This window comes from Phyllobates terribilis, unplaced genomic scaffold, assembly GCF_046119375.1.
Source record: "Phyllobates terribilis strain yellow unplaced genomic scaffold, ASM4611937v1 Scaffold_138__1_contigs__length_4804227, whole genome shotgun sequence".
Lineage (NCBI taxonomy): Eukaryota > Metazoa > Chordata > Amphibia > Anura > Dendrobatidae > Phyllobates > Phyllobates terribilis.
The window spans coordinates 168,290-183,130 of record NW_027362898.1 but is presented as its reverse complement, the minus strand read 5'-3'; the positions used below and the strand labels follow the sequence as shown (position 1 = coordinate 183,130).

The following is a 14,841-nucleotide window of genomic DNA, read 5'->3' as shown; positions in this document are numbered from 1 at the left end:
CAAGCAAAATGAACAAAAAGCATTGAATTCAATTCTTTCTGATTTTAGAAACTGCATTAAAGAAGGGGTGCACCGGTCCTGGAGATACTGCAATACCAGGTCAATGCGTGGAGTGGACAGAGCAAGCTCTTTTTCCATCTCCCTGTTCTAAAAATCCATTTAATATATGGTCCCCAGATAGGGGACGTATCAGATATTAAACTGATAAGAACAGATACTACACTTGATCTTAGCCAAAAGGCCGAGAAGCGATAACCAGAATTGGTTTCCGACTACGGTGCCACCCAAGGATTCTGAAAAGTCCATTTGTGGAGATGGCCACCTGGACTCCCGTTAAGAAGACATGCTGTCAACCTCTAGATCCCTCACATGCCTGCACTTTTCGGCTTGCTGCTGCTGCAATCCACGCGTTTTAGATCTGCATAACTCCACCTCTTTTAGCACAGTACCCTCAACCCCCGGCTGTTCCCACCCGCCTCAACACCGTTGGAAGGGAGGAGAACCAATTAAGGCGGGGGGGGGGGTGGAACGAGCAGCTGTCTACCCTTAGCAGGAGGGTTGCTGATTAATTACCTCTCCTGCTGCTGCTGCTGCTGGCTGTCCAGCAGCAGACTGAAGGTGGCTGCTGCTGTGCGCAGGTATATAAAGGCTCAGAGCCTATTATGACACGCGCAGCCAGCGTTCCATTGCCACATTCCGTCTACTGCAGGCGGGATACCTGGATGGCTGAATGTCACTGAGAAGCTCACAGAGACCGCCATAAGCAACAGTTTAAAAGAATGCCACAGACTAATCAACCAAACTTTTTGGGTTGGTTTCTCTTTTATAGTCTGCAGGCATTAAATGAAAGAATTCAGTGTTCCAGCAGAGGGAGACAACGTTTCAGAAAAGGCATTGTAGCAAACCAAAAAAGAAATTTTAAGCCCAGCAGAGTAACCAGCTCACATACCTGTTAGCTCAGGTGAGTTTAAAAGGCTGCTGTTGATAACAAGGGCATTTGCTAAATAGATGGTGTGTGTGCAACAATATACTGAAAGGTCAATTATATTGTGCAGCTTATCTCACCACCTGTAGTTATTTAGGTGAAAGCTCCAAAATGCTTGCCTAATATGTCTGTTTATCCAAAAGGAAGTATAGAGGGAGAGCTAGATAGATAGCATTGCATTACATTACATTACATGGCAATGCAATGCACAGTTGCTGAAGTTGAACCAAAATGAGCTTGTCATCTGGCTTCTGCAACTTTTAACATGAAAAATCCAATGAGGAGAAGAAAAGCAAAGCCAAAGAGTCCATCCCAAAATCCGACAAACAAGCAAAATGAACAAAAAGCATTGAATTCAATTCTTTCTGATTTTAGAAACTGCATTAAAGAAGGGGTGCACCAGTCCTGGAGATACTGCAATACCAGGTCAATGCGTGGAGTGGACAGAGCAAGCTCTTTTTCCATCTCCCTGTTCTAAAAATCCATTTAATATATGGTCCCCAGATAGGGGACGTATCAGATATTAAACTGATAAGAACAGATACTACACTTGATCTTAGCCAAAAGGCCGAGAAGCGATAACCAGAATTGGTTTCCGACTACGGTGCCACCCAAGGATTCTGAAAAGTCCATTTGTGGAGATGGCCACCTGGACTCCCGTTAAGAAGACATGCTGTCAACCTCTAGATCCCTCACATGCCTGCACTTTTCGGCTTGCTGCTGCTGCAATCCACGCGTTTTAGATCTGCATAACTCCACCTCTTTTAGCACAGTACCCTCAACCCCCGGCTGTTCCCACCCGCCTCAACACCGTTGGAAGGGAGGAGAACCAATTAAGGCGGGGGGGGGGGTGGAACGAGCAGCTGTCTACCCTTAGCAGGAGGGTTGCTGATTAATTACCTCTCCTGCTGCTGCTGCTGCTGGCTGTCCAGCAGCAGACTGAAGGTGGCTGCTGCTGTGCGCAGGTATATAAAGGCTCAGAGCCTATTATGACACGCGCAGCCAGCGTTCCATTGCCACATTCCGTCTACTGCAGGCGGGATACCTGGATGGCTGAATGTCACTGAGAAGCTCACAGAGACCGCCATAAGCAACAGTTTAAAAGAATGCCACAGACTAATCAACCAAACTTTTTGGGTTGGTTTCTCTTTTATATTCTGCAGGCATTAAATGAAAGAAGTCAGTGTTCCAGCAGAGGGAGACAACGTTTCAGAAAAGGCATTGTAGCAAACCAAAAAAGAAATTTTAAGCGCAGCAGAGTAACCAGCTCACATACCTGTTAGCTCAGGTGAGTTTAAAAGGCTGCTGTTGATAACAAGGGCATTTGCTAAATAGATGGTGTGTGTGCAACAATATACTGAAAGGTCAATTATATTGTGCAGCTTATCTCACCACCTGTAGTTATTTAGGTGAAAGCTCCAAAATGCTTGCCTAATATGTCTGTTTATCCAAAAGGAAGTATAGAGGGAGAGCTAGATAGATAGCATTGCATTACATTACATTACATGGCAATGCAATGCACAGTTGCTGAAGTTGAACCAAAATGAGCTTGTCATCTGGCTTCTGCAACTTTTAACATGAAAAATCCAATGAGGAGAAGAAAAGCAAAGCCAAAGAGTCCATCCCAAAATCCGACAAACAAGCAAAATGAACAAAAAGCATTGAATTCAATTCTTTCTGATTTTAGAAACTGCATTAAAGAAGGGGTGCACCGGTCCTGGAGATACTGCAATACCAGGTCAATGCGTGGAGTGGACAGAGCAAGCTCTTTTTCCATCTCCCTGTTCTAAAAATCCATTTAATATATGGTCCCCAGATAGGGGACGTATCAGATATTAAACTGATAAGAACAGATTTTTTTTTTTTTTTAATTTCCTATCCCCCACATGGGGATAAAAACCGTTTATTTAAAATTTAACAAATTACAGAAATAAAACCATTACATCCACATTACACTTTCGGGACTTCAAAGAAAAATAAATATTCCATCACAGCAAATTTTACAAGACTTCAAATATTCCATAGGTTAAAAAGCCATTTGCCTGCCAATGTTACATTCTTTTTCCTGTCCAATAAATAGTATATGTACATTTCACTTTTACAAAAGGCTAAAACATCATCTACTGGTAACATTTCATGTTTAAAAACAGCAATATTTCTAGCATTCCAGAGCGCTATCTTGGCACAATTCACTATCTTCCACGCCATTATTTTTTGGTCCATTGTTGGGCATTCCAGAAGACCATATAACACTGATGCAAAATTAAAGTCCTTGAGGTCCACCATTTTCTCCAGCAGGGGGATTAGTCTTCTCCAGAACTCTTTAGCAAAAGCACAAGTCCATAAAAGATGCTTCACTGTCTCTTCTTCTTGACAACCTTCTCTTGGGCAGATGGCAGACCTCACAAAACCTCTTCTGTACTGGAATGCCCGGCAAGGAAGACAGTGGTGTGCGCAGCTCCAAGACATGTCTTTCTGTACATTAAAAAGATAAGGGGCGTTAATCATTTTCCATATGTGTACAGTTTTGTCATCATCATAACGTTCAATATCACACAACGTCACATCAGTACTAATTTGTTTGAGTAGTGTCTTGCTGTTACATAGATCCCCTGTCTGTTTCTTATTCAATTTAAAATCAAGAATAATTTTCTTTAAAATCTCATAATGTGCAGGTAGGTTAAAAGCATAAGGAAAGGATAAAACCGTTTCAAACCAACCAAACCTTCTCATGAGAAAACCAGTGTTAAAACGCATAAAATAGGAAAGGTAATTATCTTTAAAAAGGGTTTTAAAACAGAAACAGAAAAACTGTATTAAAAGAAACTTATCTAAAACAGGGAAATCTTTCCCACCTTTAACCTTTGGCTTTGTCACAATTTCTCTTTTGAGTTTCTCCATTTTTGAGCCCCAAAAAAAGGTAAAACATACTTTTGTAATTCGTTTCAACAAATTTGTAGGAGGGGGGAACACCAAACTAAGATATAACAGGATAGGTAATATCACCATTTTTACAATCAGAACTTTACCTTCCATTGACAGCTTTCTCATATTCCACATGCAGATTTTCTGATTAATTTTCTGTGCTGCCGCATCCCAGCTATTAAAACCATTATTAGATTCATTAAAAGAAACACCTAAAATAGTGATGGAATCTGTAACTGCAATTGGTACATCATGTAAACGCATCCCCCCGACATTTAAAATATTACATTTAGTAAGATTAATTTTAAAACCGGAAACTGTACAAAAAGACTGAATTTGGCTTATCGTTTTTTGTATTGAAGGTACATCACATCCAAACACGGCTACATCATCCATATAGCTTACAACTTTAACTTGTAGACCGTTCCCTCCGGGTAAGGGTACTCCACATATTTGCTTATCCTGGCGTATTGTACATAAAAGGGGTTCTATAGCACATATAAAAAGCAGGGGGGACAAAGGGCAACCCTGCTTCACCCCTGATTTTAAAACTACCTCTTTTGTTTTAAAACCATTAACTAAAATCTTACTCGTACAATCATTATAAAAAGCTTTAAGAGACAATAAAAACCCACCCGGAATGCCCATTTTTTCTAAAACTTTAAAAAGATAAAAATGAGACACGCGGTCAAAAGCTTTCTCAAAATCCACCGCTAGGATTGACATCTTTGTCTTTCTGGTTTTTACATCTTCAATACAATCTTTCACCAGGTTTAAATTGTCCCAGATACTACGCCCAGGTACCCCGCATACCTGATTTGCATGAATTACTTTATGTATCACCTTTTTCAACCGATTTGCACAGATCTTAGCCATAATTTTGTAATCACTATTTAAAAGAGTTATCGGCCTCCAGTTTTTAAGATCCGTTTTGTCACCTTTTTTGTATAGTAGTGATACCTCACCTTTCTTCCATGAGTTGAGTAAAACCTTATTATTAAAAACTTCGGAAAACAAATTAAACAAATCATCTTTTAAAATATCATAAAAACTTATATAAAACTCTATGGGGATACCATCAGGGCCGGGCACTTTACCATTTTTAAAACTCTTCATGGTTTCTAAAATCTCTTCCTCAACTAGAGGTTGGGATAAAAAACTTTGGGCATCAGCATCTAGGGTGGACTTGATCTCCCCCAGGAAAGTGTGTATTAAATCATGGTCTATAGTTTTTACATTAAAAAGATCATTAAAATAGACATTTACCTTATCCAATATAACGTTGATATTATTATCTCCATCTATGTTATCAATTATTGTTTTTGTCTGTTTGTTTTTCTTAAAAAAATACCTGGAACAAGTCTCATCCTCTTCTACGTGTTTTACCTTTGAACGAAAAATCAGTTCTTTTCCTTTTTGTTCCAACCACTTTGAAATTTCTCCTTTAAGACTCAGTATATCATTACCTACATCCAGACCATTGTCTTTGAATTTGTACAATGTCTGTAACCTGATATTAAGAAAATTATAGATCTCAAACTTTTCTTTAGCTTTTTGTATGCTTTTCTTAATAAAGAAATCTTTAATGCTTATTTTCATTCTATCCCACCAGGAGCTAAAAGAAATATTGGGGTTTTTCCTTTTTCTACACTTTACATAAAACTCAATAAAATCCGATAAAATTTGTGGATCTTTTAAAAGGGACACATTCAATTTCCAAGATTTCTTACCACATTTCTTCTTTCCATTAATCCTCACTCTAAAAGATAAAACCTTGTGATCTGAGAGAATATTAGTTAAAACTTCACATTTCACTGGCAGTATTTTTTCTGAACCTAAAACAAAATCTATCCTGGAGCTACATGTAGAATTGCTCCAGGTGAAACCAGCGTCTATAGGGCTATCCTTGTTACATTCTTTATACACATCAGTTAATTTACAATCATTTATAATATTGCTTAACATTCCAGACGTTTTGTCATAATTTCTACTCACGGAACCGGAGCGTCGGCTTTCGCCTTTTAAAATACAATTAAAATCACCTGCCAGGATAAAAGGTTCAGAAATGTTAATAAATAAAGGTAAAATTTCCAGCATATCAGCCCTTTCATTTTTATCAGGTGACCCATAAAAATTTAAAAACTGCCATCTTGTCCCATCAATAAAAGCCTTAACTAAAAGAATACGACCCGGTAAAATATCTTGGATAAAATCAATAGACACATTTCCCTTAAAAAGTATAGCTACCCCGGCTGATCCAGTTGCATTTGATCCAGACCAGACCGATGGACCATGTTTCCACTCTTCCTTATATTTTTTGTAAGAAATCTTATGAGGGATATGACATTCTTGTAAAAAGAAAACAGAAGCTGTAAAACAGGTTAAAAAATGTAAAACAGTAGCTCTTCTGGTCTTGGATCCTATGCCTCTCACATTGAGGGAAACACCACTAATGTCAGCCATCATAACAAATGGTTAGGAAGAAACAAAAACTGAACTTTACCTATCCGATGGACGGATCAGACCACTTGGACTTTCACCAACGCCCTCTTCTGAATCCACCGTTATCAAAGAGTCTTCATCATCGGAGAAGGAACATTCACTTAAATTAAGACCCGACGCTACTGGGGTGTAGCTCGGAAGGATATTGAGAGAAAGGTTACACTGGGTCTCCATAGGCTGACCATTTAGGTCCTCATCAGGTGGGTCTCCGAGAGGCTCCGCACTCCCCTGCTGACCCGCAGAGGGTCGTAACACAAGGGCAGGCTGCGCACATGGCGGAGCCTCAGAGTCCCCGGAGGCAGCCAGGTTCGGGGCCCCACCTGGGGCAGCAGAGCCCCGGGACCTCGGGATTCCAGAGTCTACACCCCCGTGAGGGGATGTATCCATCTCCTCCCTATTAGCCACCTCCACGGAACCATTATTTTTCTTATTATGAGACCTCACCAAATGCCACGTACCGCCCTCGCTCTCGTGAGACCCAGTGGGAATTTTGGGCTCGGTGTCAGCCTTTTGGCGCTCTTTTTTGGCCTTACCGACCGCCCCTTTATGATCTTTCTCAGCCTTCCTTTTAGCCTCCTTATGGTCTTTCAGCCAGCTCCTGGGCTCCTGTGAGTTACCTGTCATTGACTCGGAGGGATTGTTACTAGTCGAAGCGCCCTTATCACCTCCCGAGGCTCCAGGTTGCTGTTCCTCCTCCTGAGGGGTGGTCTGATTGGCCCGTCCATTCCCGGATGTCTTGGACTTCTCCTTTTGTTTTTGTTCATCCTCTCTGAACCTGTGAGGGCAAGAAAAATAGAAATGACCAGGTGTCCGACAAAAAGAGCATTTTTTTTCATTTGGGCACTCCTTTGTGTCATGTTCAGTACTGGCACAATTTCTACAAGTGGCACCACAACTATCCTTAGAGTGCCCATAGAGACCACAATACCTACAGAAAAGTGGCATTCCTGAGAAAAAAAAATCCCCATTAGTTTGCCCTATTTTAAATCGTGCTGGAGGAAGTCTCACACCTCCAGGGAATTTTGGGTCTCTTTCACATTTTACTAAAAACTTCCATTTTGAGGTCCAGATGTTAAACTCATTCAACACTTTCCCAATCAATTTCACACTTTTAAAATAAACTGACAAAAAGGAAATAACCTCTGGTGCCGTTATGAAGGGTGAGAAGATTTTCACAACCACCATCTTTACCTCATCCAGGACGTGCTCGATAATCTGAATCCCTTTTAGACCAGGGCTATTTTCTACCGACTTAACTCTGGACAAAACATCTTTGAAAATACCTTCGCCAGTAAAGGTTACATCATAGTCTCCACGTCGAGGATAATCCTGGATAGAAAGGATTTAGTTGGTTCTGACGTGGAGCAGTTTCTCAAGCACGTCCTGGACTACATATCCCAGATTCCGCATATCGGAACCACCAGCCGTAAAGCGGACCCTTATGGTGTTCTTGAGCCTCGCATATAGAGGCATGAGGTTGGGGTCAACCTCCATGGTATGGCGCAACAAAATGCAAATTGCAACCGCCTGCAATCTGCGCCTTCAGAGCTTTGTGATAAAGCACCTGAAGGCTGGGGGATCGCTGCCCGTTACCCTAGGACTAATCCCTCTCCCTAATAGCAGCAGGCAGGTGAAGCCCACCGAAGTGGACGATCCTGCCAGGCCAAGGAGAGGGGTACCTGAGTGCCCTTCAACTGAAACCTCCTGCTGTGAAGCACTTGGTCTCAGCCAAAAGGCCGAGAAGCGATAACCAGAATTGGTTTCCGACTACGGTGCCACCCAAGGATTCTGAAAAGTCCATTTGTGGAGATGGCCACCTGGACTCCCGTTAAGAAGACATGCTGTCAACCTCTAGATCCCTCACATGCCTGCACTTTTCGGCTTGCTGCTGCTGCAATCCACGCGTTTTAGATCTACATAACTCCACCTCTTTTAGCACAGTACCCTCAACCCCCGGCTGTTCCCACCCGCCTCAACACCGTTGGAAGGGAGGAGAACCAATTAAGGCGGGGGGGGGGGTTGAACGAGCAGCTGTCTACCCTTAGCAGGAGGGTTGCTGATTAATTACCTCTCCTGCTGCTGCTGCTGCTGGCTGTCCAGCAGCAGACTGAAGGTGGCTGCTGCTGTGCGCAGGTATATAAAGGCTCAGAGCCTATTATGACACGCGCAGCCAGCGTTCCATTGCCACATTCCGTCTACTGCAGGCGGGATACCTGGATGGCTGAATGTCACTGAGAAGCTCACAGAGACCGCCATAAGCAACAGTTTAAAAGAATGCCACAGACTAATCAACCAAACTTTTTGGGTTGGTTTCTCTTTTATAGTCTGCAGGCATTAAATGAAAGAAGTCAGTGTTCCAGCAGAGGGAGACAACGTTTCAGAAAAGGCATTGTAGCAAACCAAAAAAGAAATTTTAAGCGCAGCAGAGTAACCAGCTCACATACCTGTTAGCTCAGGTGAGTTTAAAAGGCTGCTGTTGATAACAAGGGCATTTGCTAAATAGATGGTGTGTGTGCAACAATATACTGAAAGGTCAATTATATTGTGCAGCTTATCTCACCACCTGTAGTTATTTAGGTGAAAGCTCCAAAATGCTTGCCTAATATGTCTGTTTATCCAAAAGGAAGTATAGAGGGAGAGCTAGATAGATAGCATTGCATTACATTACATTACATGGCAATGCAATGCACAGTTGCTGAAGTTGAACCAAAATGAGCTTGTCATCTGGCTTCTGCAACTTTTAACATGAAAAATCCAATGAGGAGAAGAAAAGCAAAGCCAAAGAGTCCATCCCAAAATCCGACAAACAAGCAAAATGAACAAAAAGCATTGAATTCAATTCTTTCTGATTTTAGAAACTGCATTAAAGAAGGGGTGCACCGGTCCTGGAGATACTGCAATACCAGGTCAATGCGTGGAGTGGACAGAGCAAGCTCTTTTTCCATCTCCCTGTTCTAAAAATCCATTTAATATATGGTCCCCAGATAGGGGACGTATCAGATATTAAACTGATAAGAACAGATACTACACTTGATCTTAGCCAAAAGGCCGAGAAGCGATAACCAGAATTGGTTTCCGACTACGGTGCCACCCAAGGATTCTGAAAAGTCCATTTGTGGAGATGGCCACCTGGACTCCCGTTAAGAAGACATGCTGTCAACCTCTAGATCCCTCACATGCCTGCACTTTTCGGCTTGCTGCTGCTGCAATCCACGCGTTTTAGATCTGCATAACTCCACCTCTTTTAGCACAGTACCCTCAACCCCCGGCTGTTCCCACCCGCCTCAACACCGTTGGAAGGGAGGAGAACCAATTAAGGCGGGGGGGGGTGGAACGAGCAGCTGTCTACCCTTAGCAGAAGGGTTGCTGATTAATTACCTCTCCTGCTGCTGCTGCTGGCTGTCCAGCAGCAGACTGAAGGTGGCTGCTGCTGTGCGCAGGTATATAAAGGCTCAGAGCCTATTATGACACGCGCAGCCAGCGTTCCATTGCCACATTCCGTCTACTGCAGGCGGGATACCTGGATGGCTGAATGTCACTGAGAAGCTCACAGAGACCGCCATAAGCAACAGTTTAAAAGAATGCCACAGACTAATCAACCAAACTTTTTGGGTTGGTTTCTCTTTTATAGTCTGCAGGCATTAAATGAAAGAAGTCAGTGTTCCAGCAGAGGGAGACAACGTTTCAGAAAAGGCATTGTAGCAAACCAAAAAAGAAATTTTAAGCGCAGCAGAGTAACCAGCTCACATACCTGTTAGCTCAGGTGAGTTTAAAAGGCTGCTGTTGATAACAAGGGCATTTGCTAAATAGATGGTGTGTGTGCAACAATATACTGAAAGGTCAATTATATTGTGCAGCTTATCTCACCACCTGTAGTTATTTAGGTGAAAGCTCCAAAATGCTTGCCTAATATGTCTGTTTATCCAAAAGGAAGTATAGAGGGAGAGCTAGATAGATAGCATTGCATTACATTACATTACATGGCAATGCAATGCACAGTTGCTGAAGTTGAACCAAAATGAGCTTGTCATCTGGCTTCTGCAACTTTTAACATGAAAAATCCAATGAGGAGAAGAAAAGCAAAGCCAAAGAGTCCATCCCAAAATCCGACAAACAAGCAAAATGAACAAAAAGCATTGAATTCAATTCTTTCTGATTTTAGAAACTGCATTAAAGAAGGGGTGCACCGGTCCTGGAGATACTGCAATACCAGGTCAATGCGTGGAGTGGACAGAGCAAGCTCTTTTTCCATCTCCCTGTTCTAAAAATCCATTTAATATATGGTCCCCAGATAGGGGACGTATCAGATATTAAACTGATAAGAACAGATACTACACTTGATCTTAGCCAAAAGGCCGAGAAGCGATAACCAGAATTGGTTTCCGACTACGGTGCCACCCAAGGATTCTGAAAAGTCCATTTGTGGAGATGGCCACCTGGACTCCCGTTAAGAAGACATGCTGTCAACCTCTAGATCCCTCACATGCCTGCACTTTTCGGCTTGCTGCTGCTGCAATCCACGCGTTTTAGATCTGCATAACTCCACCTCTTTTAGCACAGTACCCTCAACCCCCGGCTGTTCCCACCCGCCTCAACACCGTTGGAAGGGAGGAGAACCAATTAAGGCGGGGGGGGGGGGGTGGAACGAGCAGCTGTCTACCCTTAGCAGGAGGGTTGCTGATTAATTACCTCTCCTGCTGCTGCTGCTGCTGGCTGTCCAGCAGCAGACTGAAGGTGGCTGCTGCTGTGCGCAGGTATATAAAGGCTCAGAGCCTATTATGACACGCGCAGCCAGCGTTCCATTGCCACATTCCGTCTACTGCAGGCGGGATACCTGGATGGCTGAATGTCACTGAGAAGCTCACAGAGACCGCCATAAGCAACAGTTTAAAAGAATGCCACAGACTAATCAACCAAACTTTTTGGGTTGGTTTCTCTTTTATAGTCTGCAGGCATTAAATGAAAGAAGTCAGTGTTCCAGCAGAGGGAGACAACGTTTCAGAAAAGGCATTGTAGCAAACCAAAAAAGAAATTTTAAGCGCAGCAGAGTAACCAGCTCACATACCTGTTAGCTCAGGTGAGTTTAAAAGGCTGCTGTTGATAACAAGGGCATTTGCTAAATAGATGGTGTGTGTGCAACAATATACTGAAAGGTCAATTATATTGTGCAGCTTATCTCACCACCTGTAGTTATTTAGGTGAAAGCTCCAAAATGCTTGCCTAATATGTCTGTTTATCCAAAAGGAAGTATAGAGGGAGAGCTAGATAGATAGCATTGCATTACATTACATTACATGGCAATGCAATGCACAGTTGCTGAAGTTGAACCAAAATGAGCTTGTCATCTGGCTTCTGCAACTTTTAACATGAAAAATCCAATGAGGAGAAGAAAAGCAAAGCCAAAGAGTCCATCCCAAAATCCGACAAACAAGCAAAATGAACAAAAAGCATTGAATTCAATTCTTTCTGATTTTAGAAACTGCATTAAAGAAGGGGTGCACCGGTCCTGGAGATACTGCAATACCAGGTCAATGCGTGGAGTGGACAGAGCAAGCTCTTTTTCCATCTCCCTGTTCTAAAAATCCATTTAATATATGGTCCCCAGATAGGGGACGTATCAGATATTAAACTGATAAGAACAGATACTACACTTGATCTTAGCCAAAAGGCCGAGAAGCGATAACCAGAATTGGTTTCCGACTACGGTGCCACCCAAGGATTCTGAAAAGTCCATTTGTGGAGATGGCCACCTGGACTCCCGTTAAGAAGACATGCTGTCAACCTCTAGATCCCTCACATGCCTGCACTTTTCGGCTTGCTGCTGCTGCAATCCACGCGTTTTAGATCTGCATAACTCCACCTCTTTTAGCACAGTACCCTCAACCCCCGGCTGTTCCCACCCGCCTCAACACCGTTGGAAGGGAGGAGAACCAATTAAGGCGGGGGGGGGTGGAACGAGCAGCTGTCTACCCTTAGCAGAAGGGTTGCTGATTAATTACCTCTCCTGCTGCTGCTGCTGGCTGTCCAGCAGCAGACTGAAGGTGGCTGCTGCTGTGCGCAGGTATATAAAGGCTCAGAGCCTATTATGACACGCGCAGCCAGCGTTCCATTGCCACATTCCGTCTACTGCAGGCGGGATACCTGGATGGCTGAATGTCACTGAGAAGCTCACAGAGACCGCCATAAGCAACAGTTTAAAAGAATGCCACAGACTAATCAACCAAACTTTTTGGGTTGGTTTCTCTTTTATAGTCTGCAGGCATTAAATGAAAGAAGTCAGTGTTCCAGCAGAGGGAGACAACGTTTCAGAAAAGGCATTGTAGCAAACCAAAAAAGAAATTTTAAGCGCAGCAGAGTAACCAGCTCACATACCTGTTAGCTCAGGTGAGTTTAAAAGGCTGCTGTTGATAACAAGGGCATTTGCTAAATAGATGGTGTGTGTGCAACAATATACTGAAAGGTCAATTATATTGTGCAGATTATCTCACCACCTGTAGTTATTTAGGTGAAAGCTCCAAAATGCTTGCCTAATATGTCTGTTTATCCAAAAGGAAGTATAGAGGGAGAGCTAGATAGATAGCATTGCATTACATTACATTACATGGCAATGCAATGCACAGTTGCTGAAGTTGAACCAAAATGAGCTTGTCATCTGGCTTCTGCAACTTTTAACATGAAAAATCCAATGAGGAGAAGAAAAGCAAAGCCAAAGAGTCCATCCCAAAATCCGACAAACAAGCAAAATGAACAAAAAGCATTGAATTCAATTCTTTCTGATTTTAGAAACTGCATTAAAGAAGGGGTGCACCGGTCCTGGAGATACTGCAATACCAGGTCAATGCGTGGAGTGGACAGAGCAAGCTCTTTTTCCATCTCCCTGTTCTAAAAATCCATTTAATATATGGTCCCCAGATAGGGGACGTATCAGATATTAAACTGATAAGAACAGATACTACACTTGATCTTAGCCAAAAGGCCGAGAAGCGATAACCAGAATTGGTTTCCGACTACGGTGCCACCCAAGGATTCTGAAAAGTCCATTTGTGGAGATGGCCACCTGGACTCCCGTTAAGAAGACATGCTGTCAACCTCTAGATCCCTCACATGCCTGCACTTTTCGGCTTGCTGCTGCTGCAATCCACGCGTTTTAGATCTGCATAACTCCACCTCTTTTAGCACAGTACCCTCAACCCCCGGCTGTTCCCACCCGCCTCAACACCGTTGGAAGGGAGGAGAACCAATTAAGGCGGGGGGGGGGGGTGGAACGAGCAGCTGTCTACCCTTAGCAGGAGGGTTGCTGATTAATTACCTCTCCTGCTGCTGCTGCTGCTGGCTGTCCAGCAGCAGACTGAAGGTGGCTGCTGCTGTGCGCAGGTATATAAAGGCTCAGAGCCTATTATGACACGCGCAGCCAGCGTTCCATTGCCACATTCCGTCTACTGCAGGCGGGATACCTGGATGGCTGAATGTCACTGAGAAGCTCACAGAGACCGCCATAAGCAACAGTTTAAAAGAATGCCACAGACTAATCAACCAAACTTTTTGGGTTGGTTTCTCTTTTATAGTCTGCAGGCATTAAATGAAAGAAGTCAGTGTTCCAGCAGAGGGAGACAACGTTTCAGAAAAGGCATTGTAGCAAACCAAAAAAGAAATTTTAAGCGCAGCAGAGTAACCAGCTCACATACCTGTTAGCTCAGGTGAGTTTAAAAGGCTGCTGTTGATAACAAGGGCATTTGCTAAATAGATGGTGTGTGTGCAACAATATACTGAAAGGTCAATTATATTGTGCAGCTTATCTCACCACCTGTAGTTATTTAGGTGAAAGCTCCAAAATGCTTGCCTAATATGTCTGTTTATCCAAAAGGAAGTATAGAGGGAGAGCTAGATAGATAGCATTGCATTACATTACATTACATGGCAATGCAATGCACAGTTGCTGAAGTTGAACCAAAATGAGCTTGTCATCTGGCTTCTGCAACTTTTAACATGAAAAATCCAATGAGGAGAAGAAAAGCAAAGCCAAAGAGTCCATCCCAAAATCCGACAAACAAGCAAAATGAACAAAAAGCATTGAATTCAATTCTTTCTGATTTTAGAAACTGCATTAAAGAAGGGGTGCACCGGTCCTGGAGATACTGCAATACCAGGTCAATGCGTGGAGTGGACAGAGCAAGCTCTTTTTCCATCTCCCTGTTCTAAAAATCCATTTAATATATGGTCCCCAGATAGGGGACGTATCAGATATTAAACTGATAAGAACAGATACTACACTTGATCTTAGCCAAAAGGCCGAGAAGCGATAACCAGAATTGGTTTCCGACTACGGTGCCACCCAAGGATTCTGAAAAGTCCATTTGTGGAGATGGCCACCTGGACTCCCGTTAAGAAGACATGCTGTCAACCTCTAGATCCCTCACATGCCTGCACTT

At 43.0% G+C, this 14,841-nt stretch overlaps 7 non-coding genes and 1 pseudogene across 7 annotated transcripts; all 8 read right to left on the bottom strand.

Moving 5' to 3' along the window:
- Positions 1-62: 62 nt before the first annotated feature.
- Positions 63-253, bottom strand: LOC141205057 (U2 spliceosomal RNA). Its single transcript, XR_012275831.1, has one exon. It is a non-coding gene; the product is annotated as a U2 spliceosomal RNA (small nuclear RNA).
- A 1,121-nt stretch (positions 254-1,374) lies between these two features.
- On the bottom strand, positions 1,375-1,565 carry LOC141205351 (U2 spliceosomal RNA). Its single transcript, XR_012276118.1, has one exon. It is a non-coding gene; the product is annotated as a U2 spliceosomal RNA (small nuclear RNA).
- Positions 1,566-2,686: 1,121 nt separating this feature from the next.
- LOC141205472 (U2 spliceosomal RNA) lies at positions 2,687-2,888 on the bottom strand (annotated as a pseudogene).
- A 6,393-nt stretch (positions 2,889-9,281) lies between these two features.
- On the bottom strand, positions 9,282-9,472 carry LOC141205056 (U2 spliceosomal RNA). The gene has a single exon (XR_012275830.1). It is a non-coding gene; the product is annotated as a U2 spliceosomal RNA (small nuclear RNA).
- Positions 9,473-10,588: 1,116 nt separating this feature from the next.
- On the bottom strand, positions 10,589-10,779 carry LOC141205054 (U2 spliceosomal RNA). The gene has a single exon (XR_012275828.1). It is a non-coding gene; the product is annotated as a U2 spliceosomal RNA (small nuclear RNA).
- Positions 10,780-11,902: 1,123 nt separating this feature from the next.
- LOC141205053 (U2 spliceosomal RNA) lies at positions 11,903-12,093 on the bottom strand. Its single transcript, XR_012275827.1, has one exon. It is a non-coding gene; the product is annotated as a U2 spliceosomal RNA (small nuclear RNA).
- Positions 12,094-13,209: 1,116 nt separating this feature from the next.
- On the bottom strand, positions 13,210-13,400 carry LOC141205052 (U2 spliceosomal RNA). Its single transcript, XR_012275826.1, has one exon. It is a non-coding gene; the product is annotated as a U2 spliceosomal RNA (small nuclear RNA).
- A 1,122-nt stretch (positions 13,401-14,522) lies between these two features.
- On the bottom strand, positions 14,523-14,713 carry LOC141205051 (U2 spliceosomal RNA). Its single transcript, XR_012275825.1, has one exon. It is a non-coding gene; the product is annotated as a U2 spliceosomal RNA (small nuclear RNA).
- Positions 14,714-14,841: the final 128 nt, after the last annotated feature.